Source organism: Neodiprion fabricii, chromosome 2 (genome assembly GCF_021155785.1).
Source record: "Neodiprion fabricii isolate iyNeoFabr1 chromosome 2, iyNeoFabr1.1, whole genome shotgun sequence".
NCBI lineage: Eukaryota > Metazoa > Arthropoda > Insecta > Hymenoptera > Diprionidae > Neodiprion > Neodiprion fabricii.
In genome coordinates, this window is record NC_060240.1 from 22,295,595 (window position 1) to 22,312,886 (window position 17,292).

The 17,292-nt window shown below is 35.9% G+C and overlaps 1 protein-coding gene across 6 annotated transcripts in view; it reads right to left on the reverse strand.

The window, feature by feature from the left end:
- Nucleotides 1–17,292, reverse strand: part of LOC124175485 (V-type proton ATPase 116 kDa subunit a1-like) — a 76,863-nt gene that overhangs the window by 56,760 nt on the left and 2,811 nt on the right. For 3 of the 6 annotated variants that reach the window (XM_046555804.1, XM_046555803.1, XM_046555809.1), the window contains one exon: nt 16,985–17,108. The gene's annotated coding sequence lies outside the window, so the exon portion shown is untranslated. Of the gene's footprint in view, nt 1–7,233; nt 7,253–10,047; nt 10,319–16,984; nt 17,109–17,292 lie in introns of those variants that run through there. The other 3 variants (XM_046555806.1, XM_046555807.1, XM_046555808.1) reach the window with 3 other exon arrangements.

The window sequence follows — 17,292 nt, forward strand, 5'->3', positions numbered from 1 at the left end:
TCTGAAAACCCTGGACTTTTTACGGGTAGCCCAATCTGAAAATACTATTTTTTGTCTAATAATCTTTCGAAAAAGATACCGCTGAATGCATAATGGCAATTTTTCGGTTTACCCTAGTAAATCTGACTATCAATTGACAATAAAGAAGCCTACGATTTTCCATAAGACACAAGCGAACAAACCTGTTGCTATTTAAGTAACAGACAGAATGTATCAAGAGTGGTGCGATGGAACAAAATTTCAAGTAAGATTTTTGATCTCCAGATCGATAGTATTTTGTATAAGATCGAGTTTCTCTCCCTCGACAGACACAAAATTCTCTCGTCTCATTTTCGAAATTCCTTAATAGTCCAGTCATTATATACTTTGATCCACGGATAATTATTTAGTGAAATTTTTTTTCACAGCTGTCTCGGGGGGGTCACTGGGAGTGTAAATTCAAAATGACAACCAAATTATGCGTATGCGTATATTCGAAAAATGGTTTTTTAGGTTAAAATGGTTTTTCTTGAATAACTCGGCCGGTTTTGATTTTACAGAAAAGCCGTAAGGACAAAAGTTGTATAAATTTTGATTGTCTACAAGTTTAGTCCGTATAGTTTTTCTTCTAGGATCAAGATTTTTGGAATTAAACCTGAAAAAAGCGACAAATTCGAAATATTTCCATTATCTCGTTTATTTTCAACTTATTGGCATAAATGAATAGCAACAAACTTGTTGAGAATCAAATCCTGAACAACTTCGGTCCCCACCTTTTTTTCCAAAAATTGATATTTTTCGAATTTAACCCGAAAATATGTACCATATTATATTCGAAAATATATTCTATATAATCATATTATATATTTAGTATTTCGAAATATTCGCATTATCTCCTTTTTTTTTTGTCGATTTTACAGGTACAATCAATAGGGCAAAAGTTGTATAGAATGCAATTTCTGGAAATTTGGGCCTCTACCTGTTTTTCCAAGAATCGATATTAAACGTCGTGGGACTCGATCGACGTTTACGCTCTGTTTCTCCATGGTTGGCGTACGACCTCAAATATCGATTTTTGGAAAAAAACGGTAAGAACCGAAATTGTTCAGAATTTGATTCTCTACATCTTTGTTGTAAAGTTGAAAATAAACGAGATAATGGAAATATTTCGAATTTGTCGCTTTTTTCAGGTTTAATTCCAAAAATCTTGATCCTAGAAGAAAAACTGTAAGGACTAAACTTGTAGAAAATCAAAATTTATACAACTTTTGTTATCGCGGTTTTTCTGTAAAATCAAAACCGGCCGAGTTATTCATTCAAGAAAAACCATTTTAATCTAAAAAATCATTTTTCGAATATAAGCATAAGCATGATTTGGTCGCCATTTTGAATTTACACTCCCAGTGACCCCCCGAGACAGTTGTGAAAAAAAATTCACTAAATAATTATTCGTGGGTTGGGTCGGTTTTTTGCCGTTAATGTATAAGTTTTCCCTGTGCGTGCGAACCCTTTAGAGATCTCTTGACGAATATGAAGTGCCAAACTCACACAAGTCAAGAAGTCTCTATTTGCGCATATGCCATAATCTAATTGTCTGCGCAATCTCTTGTCAAAAACTAGTAAATTATGTAGTTTTTATAAGCACTAGTGCTCGTAAAAACCACAAGGTAGTCGAGTTATTGACGTAGGTAGCGCAGAAAGTTAACTTCACTGAACTAACATTTTAAAACCGCCTGCGACTGCGCGATCTATATGCCTGATGCCGTAATTCATTTCTTAATCATAAAATAACTCTCATTGCTAATCCTAAACGAGAGTAAATTGTTTGAAATTCTTTTTTACAACTAGTATAAAATTATTCAGTTGTGTAAATGAATGATTATAACAAAATTAGTATTTTTAAGGTATCCGTTTCATTTTACGAAAAATGTACCGACTTCATGCATAGTTTTTTAGATCCAGATCTGAATATCTGTCACCGTAATCATTAAAACATTTTCAACAATTGGTCGTTTAGAATTTCCGATATGGTTTTTTGCGGCAGGTTAAAATGAGGCGAGAAACTGAGGACTTGCTTTTTATTAGAAATAAAGTTTCATACATCGGGCTTTCCCCGCCAACTTAGTAAAACGCTTGACCATGACAACTTTTCATTTCATCAAAGACTTCACCCATGTTAGTACAATATCTGAAAACTTGGTCTTTACCCAATGAATTTTTAAACCCATCTCTAAAACACCTAATTTGATTTTTGTGAATCAAGTAAACAAACATTCCGTTTTCGAAATAAAAAATTTTTATGCAAGATTCAGAGAAAAGGTTCGGTTTTTTTTTTTAAATCGTTTTTCTAATTTTTTAAACCCTTATCACTGTTTTCATACCTGTTCAAAAACGATTTTAATACATATTGAAACTTCGGTTCTTTTATTAATTTAAAAAATTTTTTTTCAAGTCCTAAAACACATCTACGACTTTCCGAATACAATTTTATAATAGACTTTGGACAGAAACGAAAATTGAAAAACCGATTGAAAAAATTATAAAAACGTTTCAAAAAATAGAAAAATAGTTCCGTCCATTTTGAATCTTGCGTGAAGATGTTTTATTTTGAAAACTTAGTGTTTTTTTCTTGGTTAACAAAAATCAATTTAGGTGTTTTGAGATGGGTTAGAAAATTCACAAGGTGAAGGCGAGTGATTAAAAAAATTTGCGTTTTATTTTAAGGTCTTCAGGCGTCGTACTAACTTAGGAAAAATCCTTGATGAAATCAAAACATGTTATGGTGAACCGTTTACTGAACTGGCGTGGAAATCCCCATACATTTTGGCGCTTATCTTCTACTGGATAATAATAGTCTGATAGAAAGAAACTTCGTCTGATTATTTTAAATTAACTTTAGAGGAATTGTGTCATGTGCATGTTTTGTCGTTCATGAGCTGCAGTAGGTGTAATAATTACGCAATGTATCTAGTTATGTACATACGTAGAGGTGCACGATTCAGCTTACTACCATTCACGACACATACCGAACGTATATGGTTGATTCCGCCAATTATGAGTAAGCCACCAGGTCTGCAAAAATTCTCTTTGGCTGTAATTTCTGTATATCATCATGTGTATTAAGATATGAAAGTTCGCCAAATTTTACACCTTTAGGCCTTACCGCTTACGAGAAACTCATTGATGAATTTTTTACTTTTTTTCGCTCGCATATTTTACCTTGAATTTGCAGCACCTGTTGCTGTAGAGAAAAAAAGTAGACCACCTTTTTTTGTTGTAAAAAAACCGTCTGATCTTTCCAAATTTTGAATTCATTATCGAAAAGATCGTCAGCAACAGCAGGAATATACCGATTTTTTTGAAAAAAATTGCTTTTTTTCAAGATTCCACTAAGAAAAAAAAAAAAGAAAGTATTTTGATGATTCTATTGAAAAACTTGGAATTTTTACGGAAGGACTCTAGATTTTCATAATGCGGTGACGGAGGAATCGGGTCTGAGCTTAATTTGTATAAAACTTTTACACATCGTGAGATTGAACCAGCCTTCCCGAAGGTGTTACCTTTAATATTTGGAAAAATTTGATTTGTGTCATTACTACTTACAACAAATTTATTGATAACTCTCATACTTTCTTACTCATTATCTTGAAAGTAAGCATTTAGTTTGTAGTATACCTTGAAAAAAACTTGTTTTTCGAAAGAAGAGTTTTTTCGGTACTGACGATCTATCCAAAACTGGATTAAAAATTTGGAAAGATCAGACTTTTTTAAATAAAAAAAAAAACAAAAAAAAATAAACAAAGTAGACCAGATTTTTTTTTCCTACAACAATAGGTGCTGAAACTTCGAAGTAAGACGTGCAATCGAAAAAAGTCAAAACTTTATCAACGTCTTTCTCCCAAACGGTAAGGCCTAGATGTGTAAAATTTGGGAAATTTTCATATTTCAAAGCACGTGATGATACACCGAAATTACAGTAGATTAGAATTTTTCAGACCTAGCGGCTTACGTATCATTGTCGGAATCAGTCATATTATTGTATATAGTATACATACTTGTTGCGTACCACAAAATGTAGGGCAGGAGCCTAGCGCATGACATATACCTGTATTACGTATATACATAATACGTGTCATATATCTTCAGGCTACGTAATCGCACCTATATGTGAGTACTTTTCGCTCAAGCCAAAAGGGTACTGAACTTTGACTCTTAGATCAAATTTGAAAATATTTTTCGAGGTACTTTTTTCGCCAGAAAATTATATTTCTTCTTTACACTTATGGATCTTGACTAATCAATTATAAAAAATATCTTAGAACTGCTAATTGATAACTTGAGTAACATCGTAAACAATGACGGGGCGATTTTCGATTGCAATCCCTAAATTGGGGATTATAAAAATACGTCACTTTGATTTGAACTTTCCGTTTTGTGTTTTTTCGCGAAAATAAAAAATGGACGAAAACACGGCAATTTTTTATCCTTGATTCAGCTTAGGACAAATTTTTTATTAATTTCTCATTAGGATTTACTGCAATAAATCTGATTGTTGTACAAATAATTTTCAAACTTGTCAATTCTATTTGATTTCGTCTGCTCTGCGAATAAAATTTGCAAAAAGATTAATTCCCATTTTTTACTTTTTAGAAAATTTTACTCAATTTCTGTGCAAACAATTACAATTAGAACCATTCCATTTGACGTAACTGATATTTTAAAAATTCTGCGACTAATCATCTATTTCATTTCAGAAGTTCCTAATTAGAAAATTGAGAATAAATCAAAAAAATTGAACTCATTTATTTTCGCTAATTTTTTCCAAAAAAAGAATACAAACAGAAAAAAGAGGTATTTTCGGATGTTTATTTTTTTTTTTAAAGAACTTTCAGTAAAAATTAAGATTTCATATCGAGACCATTTTTTTTTAGAGAGACTGACCTTTCAGAAAAGAAATTTCTCTAGTTGTTAATTGGTAATTGTTTGAAATTCTTGATAATTAATTAGTCAATATCAATAAGTGTGATAAAAATTGTTTGAGATATAATTTTACGTTGAAAAACAGTAATTCGACAAAAATAATGGGGTTAATTCGAGGGTAGAAATTGAGAACGCTTTTGACTTTCGCGAGAATTACCCATATGTGAGACGCAGTACTTGTATAGATTATACGATTGTATGAACGGCGTAATCATGGCTTGCGGTCAAAGACACTCCGCGAGTTTGCCACTGTGCATTTTTACGCAATCGAAAAGAATTGGCAAGTGCATTACGCATATTTTTACGCCCGAGCGAATACGTTAGTAGCAGATGTGGTTGATTCTCGAAACGTTAGTAAAACGACATGTTTTCAAAAATAATCGTTGTTTCGCTAATTTAGGAGAATTTGAAATCTAGTAGATTACCGGATAAAGAGATCCAAACATATACGTATGCTTATATTTTGGAAACGAGATTCGTTTGAAGCCATATTTGAGTTATAAAAAAGTGATTTTTGGAAGGCTGAACATAGTAACGTTAACGCAACGAAACGTTATGGACAAAATAGTTATTTTACAAATTTAGAAGGACTTTCAAAGAGTTCACTTTTCAAAATATGAACATGTTTTCTATGTTATTATTTACTAGCTGAGTTTTCGAAAATCCTAAGGGACCGAGTAACTATTTTTTCTGAACATACATCGTTAAACTAACGTTACTAACTTTATCCTCATAAATGAATTTGGGTGACACGAGACACTGTTCTTAGTGCGAAAGTGCCAATAAGATTTGAAGCTCTATCACATTTCCAGTTTCAAAATGGCTGTTTATAACTCCGTCATTTTTCGAAATATTCAAAATCAAATATTAGGCATCCCAACATTGCGTGATCGTGCCTTGTACGAAAAAGCAAGGAGTTTTTTTTTTGGCCAAAACCGGTTAGTTTACTATCATTTCTGATTCGTACCATCGTATAAGATTAGTTTCTTCTAATAACTATTTACGGATTCCCATCGTATTTTCAACAGATTTCTGTAAACGTATGATAGAGATATTTAAAATCTTGCTTATCGACTTCAATGACAAACGAAAATGTGTATAGATGATTCATTCACGACGTTCAAGCATTCGCGTAATTGGTTTGACCAAAGAAGTTGTAAATTTCTCGGAGTAAACGTATTTCGCTAGTATGAACAATGTTGGTGAAACAAAATGGCCGTATTCAAACCTGTGTTGCATAAAATATCATTTGTGCTACGGGTGGGAGGTTTTTTTTACTCTTGGTGTTTGTTTTACTCGTCTGTGACTCGTACTGCAAACTCCACACGCGGGTGAGAAACAAAACGCTGTTGCTGTTAGATATATTTTTAATTCCCCGAAGATCAATTACTTTCACTGCTGGGATTCTTTTTGCTGTGCAGGGATCTTTGAAGTGTATACTTAATTTTAAGTAATTTATGTATTCGGGGGCAGCAATAGTTGGCAAACTCGTTCTTTTCAGGCTAAGCGAAAGTTTACAACACGAGTCGTAGGTAAGCCGAAGACGAGTATTGCAAAAACGCGAGGCGAAAAGACATTTAGATTCTTCTTGCACACGATTCTTTATACATATAACAAGAGTATGTTACGCATTCTTTCACGCAGCACGAAATTGAGGTTAGGGTCGCGTAATGTCAGATTTTTTCGCGACAGCGCATCATGCGCGTAGTAGAGAAATGACTACTTTTAACTTCTAGGAGTCGAAAGTCGTATTTTCAATACTCCGCGCATGTGCATTCTCAGACTCATTCATCGTCACCGGTACTTTGTGTACGGAAAACTCGCATAAAAACGCGTAAATCATGTTCGCGTTCTATAAAAGGTACTTTTAAACAGTGATATTGACGTAGAAAAATCTAGCATAAATAGCCTTTAACCAGCAGCTATTTGCACTTTTATGGCACACAGAGCTAATAGATAAGAAGCAATTTAAAAGACAATTCACCATTCAACTAGAATTTCGCGTCTGGATTCTAGACGTCCAATTTTGATTTCTTACAGGTAATTAATAAAAGAGAAAATAGTTTTATCACATAAAGTTTGCTTTCTATTTCAACGTGCTGCTACCTGCTGCTTATACAATTAACGAAAAACTTCAGGACTCATTTATCAACGTAAAAAAGACACAAGTAAACTTTAAAAGTAATAAATAAAGATTTACGTTATTATTTGATGCATAGAATCAAAATTTATTCATTTAAATGTAAACGCGAAAGTATATATTTTTTTTTTGACCTGCGTAATCGGCAAACTGCTGTTATGAAATTGCGTTATCGAGAACAATTAACCATCGATGCGTTCGAGTACTTCGCAATGTCCCTCTCGCACTATTCCCTTAACCCACGTATTATTTTATCGACCGTCACCGGATGCTTTAAACATTCTTCGCACAGTAGGTCCACGCCCATTTTTCTCGCGAATTGAATCTCCCTTGCATCACAGGTTATGTAGGGACGGAAACGTGTTGCTAATAATAGTAACTAAAGACTTAATTGTCGAGAGGTCCAACTCGTGGCGCAATCGTTTCCCGGATGAAAATAAACTATCTCTCTCGTTTGTAGGAACAAGAGAACCCAGAGAGTAAAATATCTCGATCGTGTCAGTGGCGAAATCGCGACGTATACTGTGCCATATTTTATATCGCATGTTTACGAGTTGCATCAGAACCATGGTCACGTCTTCCTTATCCTTTAACTCCGTCTGTATCTCTTTGTGTCTTATATCGAATAATTTATCACTACAGTTATTCCAGTCACGCATTATTCAGTTTATAAGTTCAAGAGCAAACTCATGGGTCAAACGGGCGGCTCCTCGATGTCGACGCAGGTCAAACGGGTAGCCTAATCTACTCGTCGTTTCGTGAAGAAATACTGCGGCGGAAAAGTGGCAAAAATATGTAAGAGCGATGTGGAAAAGAGGCAGCAGGTTGACCTTGTTTATAAAAATACAAAAATAAAGAGACGAAAAACGGAAAAATAGGTCTGGATTAAAAATATTCGGGATGTTTATGGCTGCATTTTTGTGTACAGAGTTTTCCGACCCTTAGGAACTCAAATTTGAATTTATTTTTGAGTGGCATAATCGGTGTTTTGAGAAAACAGCAAAATTTTACATTTTTTGCGTTTTCCTCAAAAACTGCTATCAAATAGGCGAAAAATAACTTGACCATCGTGTGGAGTGAAAAATTCTACATCGAATTATGTCCTCAAATGTCGGAAACGGAGTCGGATTAACAAATTAAGAAATAAGAAATTATTTCATCGAAATTCCTCAGATGCCAGATACACATATAAGTAGAATTTTTTTTTTTTTTTTAAATTATACTAATCTAACGCCGGTTCCGACACATGAGGACATATTTCGATGTAGAATTTTGTGCTCTACACGATGGTCAAGTTATTTTTCAATTATGGGTAGCAGGTGTGAGCAGACAAACTACTCGATTCTGGAATTGAAACAGATGATGACAGTCGTAAACGATGGATAATACTTCTAAATAGACGTGTGAAAGTGGCCTTACTGCCTGATGTAGCATATAACGCGACGCTGCAAAAGAGTCGACTGGATCGTATGAATGAAGGGGAAAGAACTGTAAAATTTATTTTACAGTGTTATTTACGCCGAACATAGTCTACACGAATGCAACAACGTCCTCACCGTGTAATAAGAATAAATCTGATCGAATTCTAATATCGCAAGCTAAGATACCAACAATTAGAGAAAACGTTGTGTAATCAAAATGTTTGAAATGATTAAATTCTAGTGTTTTAGATGCAATTCTGATGTTTTCTGTCTTATTTTGTTCATCATAAAGATTTCCAAAAATCGTTCGAGCAACAGTTTTACAAATAATTTTACCTCCAGAGTGGATAAAAATAGCTTGGTGTAATCATTGTACAACGGATGGTTGTCGCTATTACATTTCCGCGTTAAAAAATATACACTAATGTAAGATTTAGTTTGAATGTTCATCGGATGATTTGTTGAGACCTACAGCCCAAAGGCATTAGCATTCGATTAGGAAAAAAAAAGGTTCAGATTGTAAAATCTTTTCGCAAATTGTTGATATAATATGTTAGCTTGTTTTCTGGGAATTTCCTTAGATTCGTTTCTACTAAGCATATAGGAATGTTATTCCACTTGTGTTCAATGTCATTGGAGCAAATGCAATTGCTGAAGAGTATTCCAACAGTTTTTACTTTTTTCCAAATTTCCGATTTACGAGGTGCATTCACAAGCGTGTCTAACGTATATTTCACATTGGACTGTATCATAGAAATCGACCATTTTATCTTTCGTCATTCGAGTCGAAAATATTCTTTGAAATGTCGAAAAAAAGATGCTGCCCAAGTTTCAACTCTTAATATAAATATTTAGAGGTGCTTCGTCGCAATTTTTTTTACTTCCCATTTAAATAACATGGGAAAAATTTGTTTTAAACTTTGGACTTTAACAACTCGTCAACGCATTGGTGTAGTGATAAAACTAAAACGTATTTTTGCAGGGAATTGAATACTCTACAAAAAAGGTCTGCGATCATCTTATGATAAATCTATTCTTTCAAACGTTATTTCAAGTCCTTAAAAACCTTTTGACTTTAAATAACTTTTGAATGAGTAGATTTATCATAAAATGATAAAAGACCTTTTGAGCAGAGTGTTTAATTCCCTACAAAAATACGTTCTGGTCTTATCAGTACACTAATGCGTTGACGAATTACAAAATTCCAAAGTTGGAAACACATTTTTCCCACGATGTTCAAACGGGAAATAGAAAATCGCGACAAGGCATATCTGAATATTAATATTAGGAGCTGAAATTTGGACACAACTTTTTTTTTTCCTTACTTCAAACAATATTTTCGATTCAAGTTTTGAAAAAAAAATCCCGATTTTTTTAATACAGTCTATTTCACACGCATATATGCGATTATCAGCCCGACGAACGTCGTGTTGTCGCATCTTATCCGGTAACCTCATCACTCCGTCAGTTTAACTTACTTTTCTCCGAATAGAAAACACTTATTCGTCTTGGGCAGCGATGACCTACCTATAACGATCAAGCACGCGCACTCTGCTCTTCTCTTCTGCTGTTTCTCTTTCCTCACTTTCCCTCTTCCACGTTCTCTAGTTCGTTCCCCTCAAAGCGTGAGGCGCCAGGGCGCCACTGAACGTCTTGGGTCGGCGGAATGCCAAAGCACCGCTGTAGCAATGGTGAGATAACTGATGAGGACGGGCTTGCGAAGAAGTAACATACGCGGCGCGTTATTACGACCAAGGAACAAGAGCCTTGGACAGCGTTCGCTGGCTGACTACCGACAAGTGACCCTAATCAAACGGACAGCTGCTGCGGTGCGTACGAATCAACGTACACACACAAACGGTTCGGTGTGCGTAGGTATTGTGCCGATTATATGCACGTATACAATCGCGTATACCTACGCAATACTCGCAATTAGTCTCACTCGTCTATTCGACATTGTCGCGAACACACGCTACATTGCACTTGCAAGCTCTGTGCCGAAACAGCTGTCTTAACGCCGATCGAGTTTATCGTAGTCACGGAAGAACCTCCGTAAAGCTGCCTCCCTCCCGAGTTGCTCGAAAATATTTGAAAAAACCATAGAATAAAGAACTACTTACGAGTTCTGCAATGCTGCAAACCGCGATTTTTTAGCTCGGTTATGTTACGGGAAAATCAATATTAAGAAGTAAATTAAGAAGGTGAAATTTTTTTTTTTTTTGGTATTCTGACCACGTGGGAATTAGGCGCTAATTAGGAGCTCCTGATATACGTTGGAAATAATGTCGTATAAACAACCCCTATGAATATATCCACACCCAATCGCGTCGAGAGGAAAAAAACGGAAATCAAAATGATGAGTTCTGGAATGTTGCGTGATTTAAGAGCTTTTTAATAAAAGTGGTGACAATTTTTGATTTTCAACCCTTGGCGACAAACAAAAAGAAAACCTTCCTCAAAATTCATGGATGCGAATTTTTTTTTACGGCAAAATATTCAGCCATTCAAGAGCTAACAGGATACGGATAATTTGATTTTTGAGCTAGTCCCCCCTGACCACCCCCTGCTCCGATTTGTTTTAGATCATCAGAGAACTATTCTTAATATTCATCGCAGCGAATTTTGTTTTACGGCAAAATGTTCAGCGATTTAAAAGCTAACAGGATATGTATGATTCAATTTTTAAGCTACAACTTACCGGAAAGTTAGCCCCACCACTTTTCAAAATTGATTTGAAAGCAGAGCTCATGAATAGCTCTTTAATCTATGATGTTCTCGAACTTTTTTGAGCAAGTGGCGGGGTGGCTTTATAGAGGTCACGGAAGAGATGTTTCGTGTCTCAATGCTTCGCTCATTGACTATTGATCGGTAAAAGACCCTTCGGCAAACAAATGTACGGAAGAAATTTTTATCGTCAGCTTTGAACTATGTATTTTGGTTTACGTGCATTAGGTATTCAATGTTTTGAAATTATGCATGGAGGGAAATGATTATTTGAATTAAGTGATCTCCGTTTGATTCAACTAAATGTTATAGCCAAATGCGGCGATTACAATACTTGTTTAATTCAACAAAATACTTTCATCGGATGAAATACTTTTAACCCCCCTGCGCATATGAAATCCTGAGCAAAGTGATCGCGAAATGCACCAGGAATTGGGCCGATGGGTTCGTCAGGGAAACTAGCAGACTCTATGTTTTCGAGGGCGCTGAAACCGCATTAGTTTTCCGAAATTCAGTATGGCCAGGCCATTATTGGCCAATTTTATGGTAAAATTCAAACTTTTTGCGAAATTCGTGAAAATTTGTGTACATGGGCTCTTCGTGTCGCTGAGCACGAATCGAGGGTCAAAAGTGCCAGATTCGAAATGGACAGGTCAATATTGGCCAATTTTATGGTCAAACCCGAACTTTTGGTGAAATCCATGCGAATTCATGTACAAGAAATAAATAAATTTACTTATTCATTTATTTTTTTATCGATCCTTTCTGAGTCGAATTAGACATATTGGCTTTGGGGATGTCAAGAATCTTCTCAAACCAGTGCAGCCAAGAAATTTTGGAAGGAGTCGTTGAAAGCAAAATTTCTCAGTCGCACTGTCAAATTTTCCGCCTTTGCCTGTTCAGTTACCCTATTTTGCTTTGTAGTACGGGGAAAATTTCAACAGGTGGCTTGGAATCTACAAGATCACAAAACCCGCAGCTAAATTTCTCCACTGAATTTATATAAAGCTAAACCAAGCCGCCACCTTGGAAGTTCTAAAATCCGGTAACAGGATCATGATCAGCGGCCTCAAAAACCCCCAGTTATGAAGTTTCAGCTCGATTCCGAAAGTGTAGCACGAGTTCTCCATTGCGCATGCTCTAAACCAAGCCGCCATCTTGGAATTTCTAAAATCCGATAACAGATTCATGATCAGCAGCCCAAAAAACCCCCGGGTATGAAGTTCCAGCTCGATTCCGAAAGTCTAGCACGAGTTCTCCATTGCGCATGCGCTAAACCAAGCCGCCACCTTGGAATTTCTAAAATCTGATAACAGGATCATGAGCAGCGGCCTTAAAAACCCCCAGGTATGAAGTTTCAGCTCGATTCCGAAATTCTAGCACGAGTTCTCCATTGCGCATGCGCTAAACCAAGCCGCCATCTTGGAGTTTCCGAAATCCGATAACAGGTTCATGATCAACGGCCTCGAAAACCCCCTGGTATGAAGTTTCAGCCCAATTCCGCCACTTTTAGATCATTCCTAGATGTTAGATAAAAGATCATAATTATCCACAATTGTAGACAAATTTTCACCATTTTCCGTGTCATTTTATAAAAAAATTTGGGCCTGGTTGAAATTCATAAGTATGCACCTCTGCAAGCTGTGCTCATAAGCTTTAATTTGCGCTGGCAAACACCCCGAATAAGTTAATGCATCAAAAGTTATCGATGAAAACTCCGACCCCGAGTATACTCGGGGTTGTGCATATGGTAACCACTTCGTAACCCCGAGTATACTCGGGGTTGTGCGCAGGGGGGTTAACACTTAAAGTAGAATTAAATCAAGCCTTTGAATCATCATGCTGAGTATCAGAGTATCAATTTATTCAAGATAACATGATGCGAGTTCCTTGCAATAATGTGAATTTCGTATCAACAAAATGCGTGATTGGAACGACTAAGAATTTAGTCGAACGCATCTTAATCGTTTTGTTTCGAAGATACGAAATTGTTGAATCAAAACAAATTGAACTTGTTCTAATTCAAGTTTTTTTAAGTCAAGAGTTCAATGGTTGAAACAGGTAATTGACTTTGTAGTTACAAAAATCTTTTGCGCTGACTGAACATAAGAGTTATTCAAGCATGCAAAACACATTTTTCGATTGATATCTTTTATACTTTTGTTGACACAAAGTTTTGTGGGATTTACCCGATATTTGATGGGTAAAACCCGGAAACTTATCGTTGTATATCTAGAAGTATGAATTCAATATGTATCAATAATTTTTGTTAATTTTTTGACAATATCTATTTCGATGACTCGAAACTTGGTATTATCCTTTCTTCGTTTATATCTGCAGTTACTTCCGAAGTGAGAAAGTTCCGCCTAGTGGCCGTTTATAGTATTAGTATACTGATATTTACGATGAATATATTCTCTACTTGTTTCAAAGCATGTGCTGTTTCTTTTTTTACCTCGTAAACAAGTCAAGTTGGACTCATTCAACCAGTTACGTTAAACAAGCACCGGTTAGATCAACAAAGTATGGCGATCAATTGTTGTGAATTTTTTTTAGGCTATATTCATGTGCTTATTTTATTTGAAGTACCTAATTGTTTTGTCAACAAACATACGACATGGAGATACAATGCATAAACTTCAAATAATATGATATCTAGTTGACTTAATTTCAAAAACACATCAAAAAGATTGAGGATTTCCGTACAAGAAAACATTGCAAAATCAGGAGTCTAGCCCAACTTATAGGCAGTCTCGCTGCAGCTTGTCCAGTCATTAAATATGGATGGCTATACACTAACACTAAGCTCCTAGAAATTCTTGGCGTTACTACTTATTGTTAGTGATAACGACTATGAGGCCAACATGAGTTTACCAAGAGGTATTCCGATTAACCTAGGTTGGTGGGAATCAAATATAGCACCCTCGACCAACTTCTTTAACGCTCGTGAGTACAAACTAGTGTATTCTGATGATTGACTAACAGGCATCTGCCTTCCACAGCTGTAAGTGAGTCCGTGGTCTGTGGTCAGCTGAAGAAAGAGAATTTCACATTAACTATTTAGAATTACTTGCGGTATTTCTGGCACTAACAAATTTTGCTTCGGATGTAAGTGACTGCGACGTTCTCTTGAAAGTGGATAACACGACTGCTGTATCATAGATTAACCGCATAGGAGGCGTACAATATCCTCACTTAAATAACATAGCTAGAAAGATATGGAAGTGATGCGATAAACGAAATCTATGGATTTTCGCGTCGTACATCCCCTCAAAGGACAATGTTCACGCAGATAAGGAATCAAGGCTGAACAACATTGACACAGAATGGGAGCTTGCCGGCTTTGCATTTAAAAGCATTACCGAACGCTTTACTGTACCAACTATAAATTTATTCGCTATTAGAGTTAATACAAAATGCAAACAATTCTGTTCGCGGTTTAAAGATTTCGTGGGTGCATTTACTTTGAATTGGAGTTCAATTTACTTTTACGCGTTCCCTCCATTCACGCTGGTACCCAGAGTATTGCAGAAGATAGTCGCTGATAAAGCTTGTGGAATCCTAGTGGTGCCGTTTTGGACATCACAGCCTTGGTTCCCTATGTTTACGGCTCTCCTTGTAGAAGAACCATTAATATTTAAACTTGCGAGAAATCTACTTTTATCTCCTTGCAGAAAACTCGTTTATCCCTTGGCCGACAAGCTGTCACCGACTATCGGCAGATTATTAGGTCAGCATTCGCTTCAAAGAACCTCTCGCCCCCTACAATCAACATGATGATGGCCTCATTATCTGAAGCAACGATTAAACAGTATTCCAGTACAATCAAAACCTGGTGGCAATCTCATACATCGAATGACAAAGATCCATATATCTTTGAGGAAATCGACTTGTTACAATTTCTCACCGAGATCGCGAGAAGTTCGAAGCGGGAGCCTCTTATGGCACATTGACTTCAACGAGAGCAGCTACATATATCACTGATCGCCAAAAATTATTTGGCGTCAAGCTTGTTATTGAATAGATTTCTTAGAAGAGTTTATAAGAGTCTATTTATCTAAGTTATATCCTCTAAGAGTCACTAAAATTACCCGATCTCACGCTAAAGTTGGTAACCTTACTGGTACTGGGTACAGCCCACCGACTTCAGACGCTATCGCTTATAAAAATAAAAAAAAAGTAATATTAAGAAAACGCCAAATGGTCTGGAAGTAGAAATTATTCATCTCGTTAAAACGTCTGAAGCAGGAATTGGTCAGACACTCCTAAAATTACCTTTTTTCATGGACAGACCTCAACTTTGTCCAACTCGAACAGTCGAGAAATATATTGAAACCAAACAATTGTGATCAGTTACTAATTACTTATAAGAAACCACATAACAGGCATCCACGAAAACAGTAGGTGAATCAAGTCTGTCTTGTCTGAGAGCGGGGTAGAGGAGGAGGAGGATTAACCGCGTACAGCAAGAGAAATGCGTCCACCTCGAACGCCTTTAGAAAGGGCGTAGGTATAAATATTATTACAGCGACAGCGGGATGGTCTAATTCTTCCTACGTTTTGCGAAGTTCTACAATCGTCCGTTGAAATCAAAAGTACAAGGCAGAATGAATTTAATTATATAATTGACCCATCAAACGAACTTACACTTACCTGAAGTGAAGCTCTATTGAAATTATATACAGGTCTCGTCCGAAAATATTACATACCGCCCCCCCCCCCCCCCACATCCATAAAAAAAAACCTAGATGAAACTTCAAGTCGACTTTCAAGTCCAGTTATTCTATTATTTGGGGCTGCACTTTAAAATTTATGACTGTGAAGTGGGTAGCTTGTGGAGAGTAAACGTACTTTCCACTGTATTTTTCTCTGAAAATGTGACGACATCGTAATAGAATTAGCGATAATATGTGTGTAATCCTTTCGGACGAGACCCTTATATAATTTCGATCGAACTTCACTTCGGGTAAGTTTGTTTCATCGGTCAATTAAATGAAGCAAGAAAAAATATAGCGCGCTTGGCAGATGGCTCCGTGAATCTTGTACCAAATTTTTTTCGACATACAGTTCAATACATGAAGCGTTCTTCATCACTCAGCCACTTTTTTTTTGTCCTCTCGGATCTGTTCTATAATGGGTTATATAGTAGTACGACTTAAAGGTACTTTCTGTGAATTTGAAAAAATTTCTTACTCTACTTGTTTCGGATTTGATTTTTTTCTGAACCCCTATATCGTGGAAGATTGAAGTCGGGTAACAAGAATCTGATCATAAGAAAGTTATTTTTTTCCTAAGAACTATTTAATGCAATATGTACATGTTATATTTTTGATGACATCAAAAAGGTTACTTTCAGCGAAAAAAATTTAATTTTTTTTATCTGCCGAGTAAACTTGGGCAACATAACTTTTTTATGAAAAAGTTTTGTTACCCGATTTCAATTTTCTATGATATACGCGTTTAAAAGAAAAACATTTCCGAAACGTGAAAATTAAAAAATCTGTAAAAATAGGATAAAAAAAGTGGCTGAATTGGTGGTAACGCCTCACATGTAGAAATTTTTTTAACATTTACTTAGTTCTGCCACGTTTTCAATTGGCTGGAGACGTATTTGTTGAAAAAAAAATATTTTTACAACGGAGGTATTCCGAAAGTATCAATTTATTCATGAATTATTAATAATGAAATTCAAATTATTATTATTACTAATATAACTGGTTCAAAATGACAAACAACTCACTCTACTTCAGCTTCGGTCGGTGCTCCTGCATCCCTCACGTTGCAAGAATCAAGACATTCGATGATCAACTGGCACTCCTGATACCTGAAGTCGCATCGCCAGCCTAGAACAGCCGGCCATGTGTCTGAAAGAAAAACGTTGTCACTGTTACCGTATTACCGTAAATAATTATCCTGCCTTTTGCCGATTATCCACAATTTGAAGCAGTTTCGTTTCGACGTTTTTATTTACAACAACTACGGAAATGCTGATTGATGATAGTCAATAGATAAGATAACGAAGAGAAAGAATATTCAATTTTCTTTAAT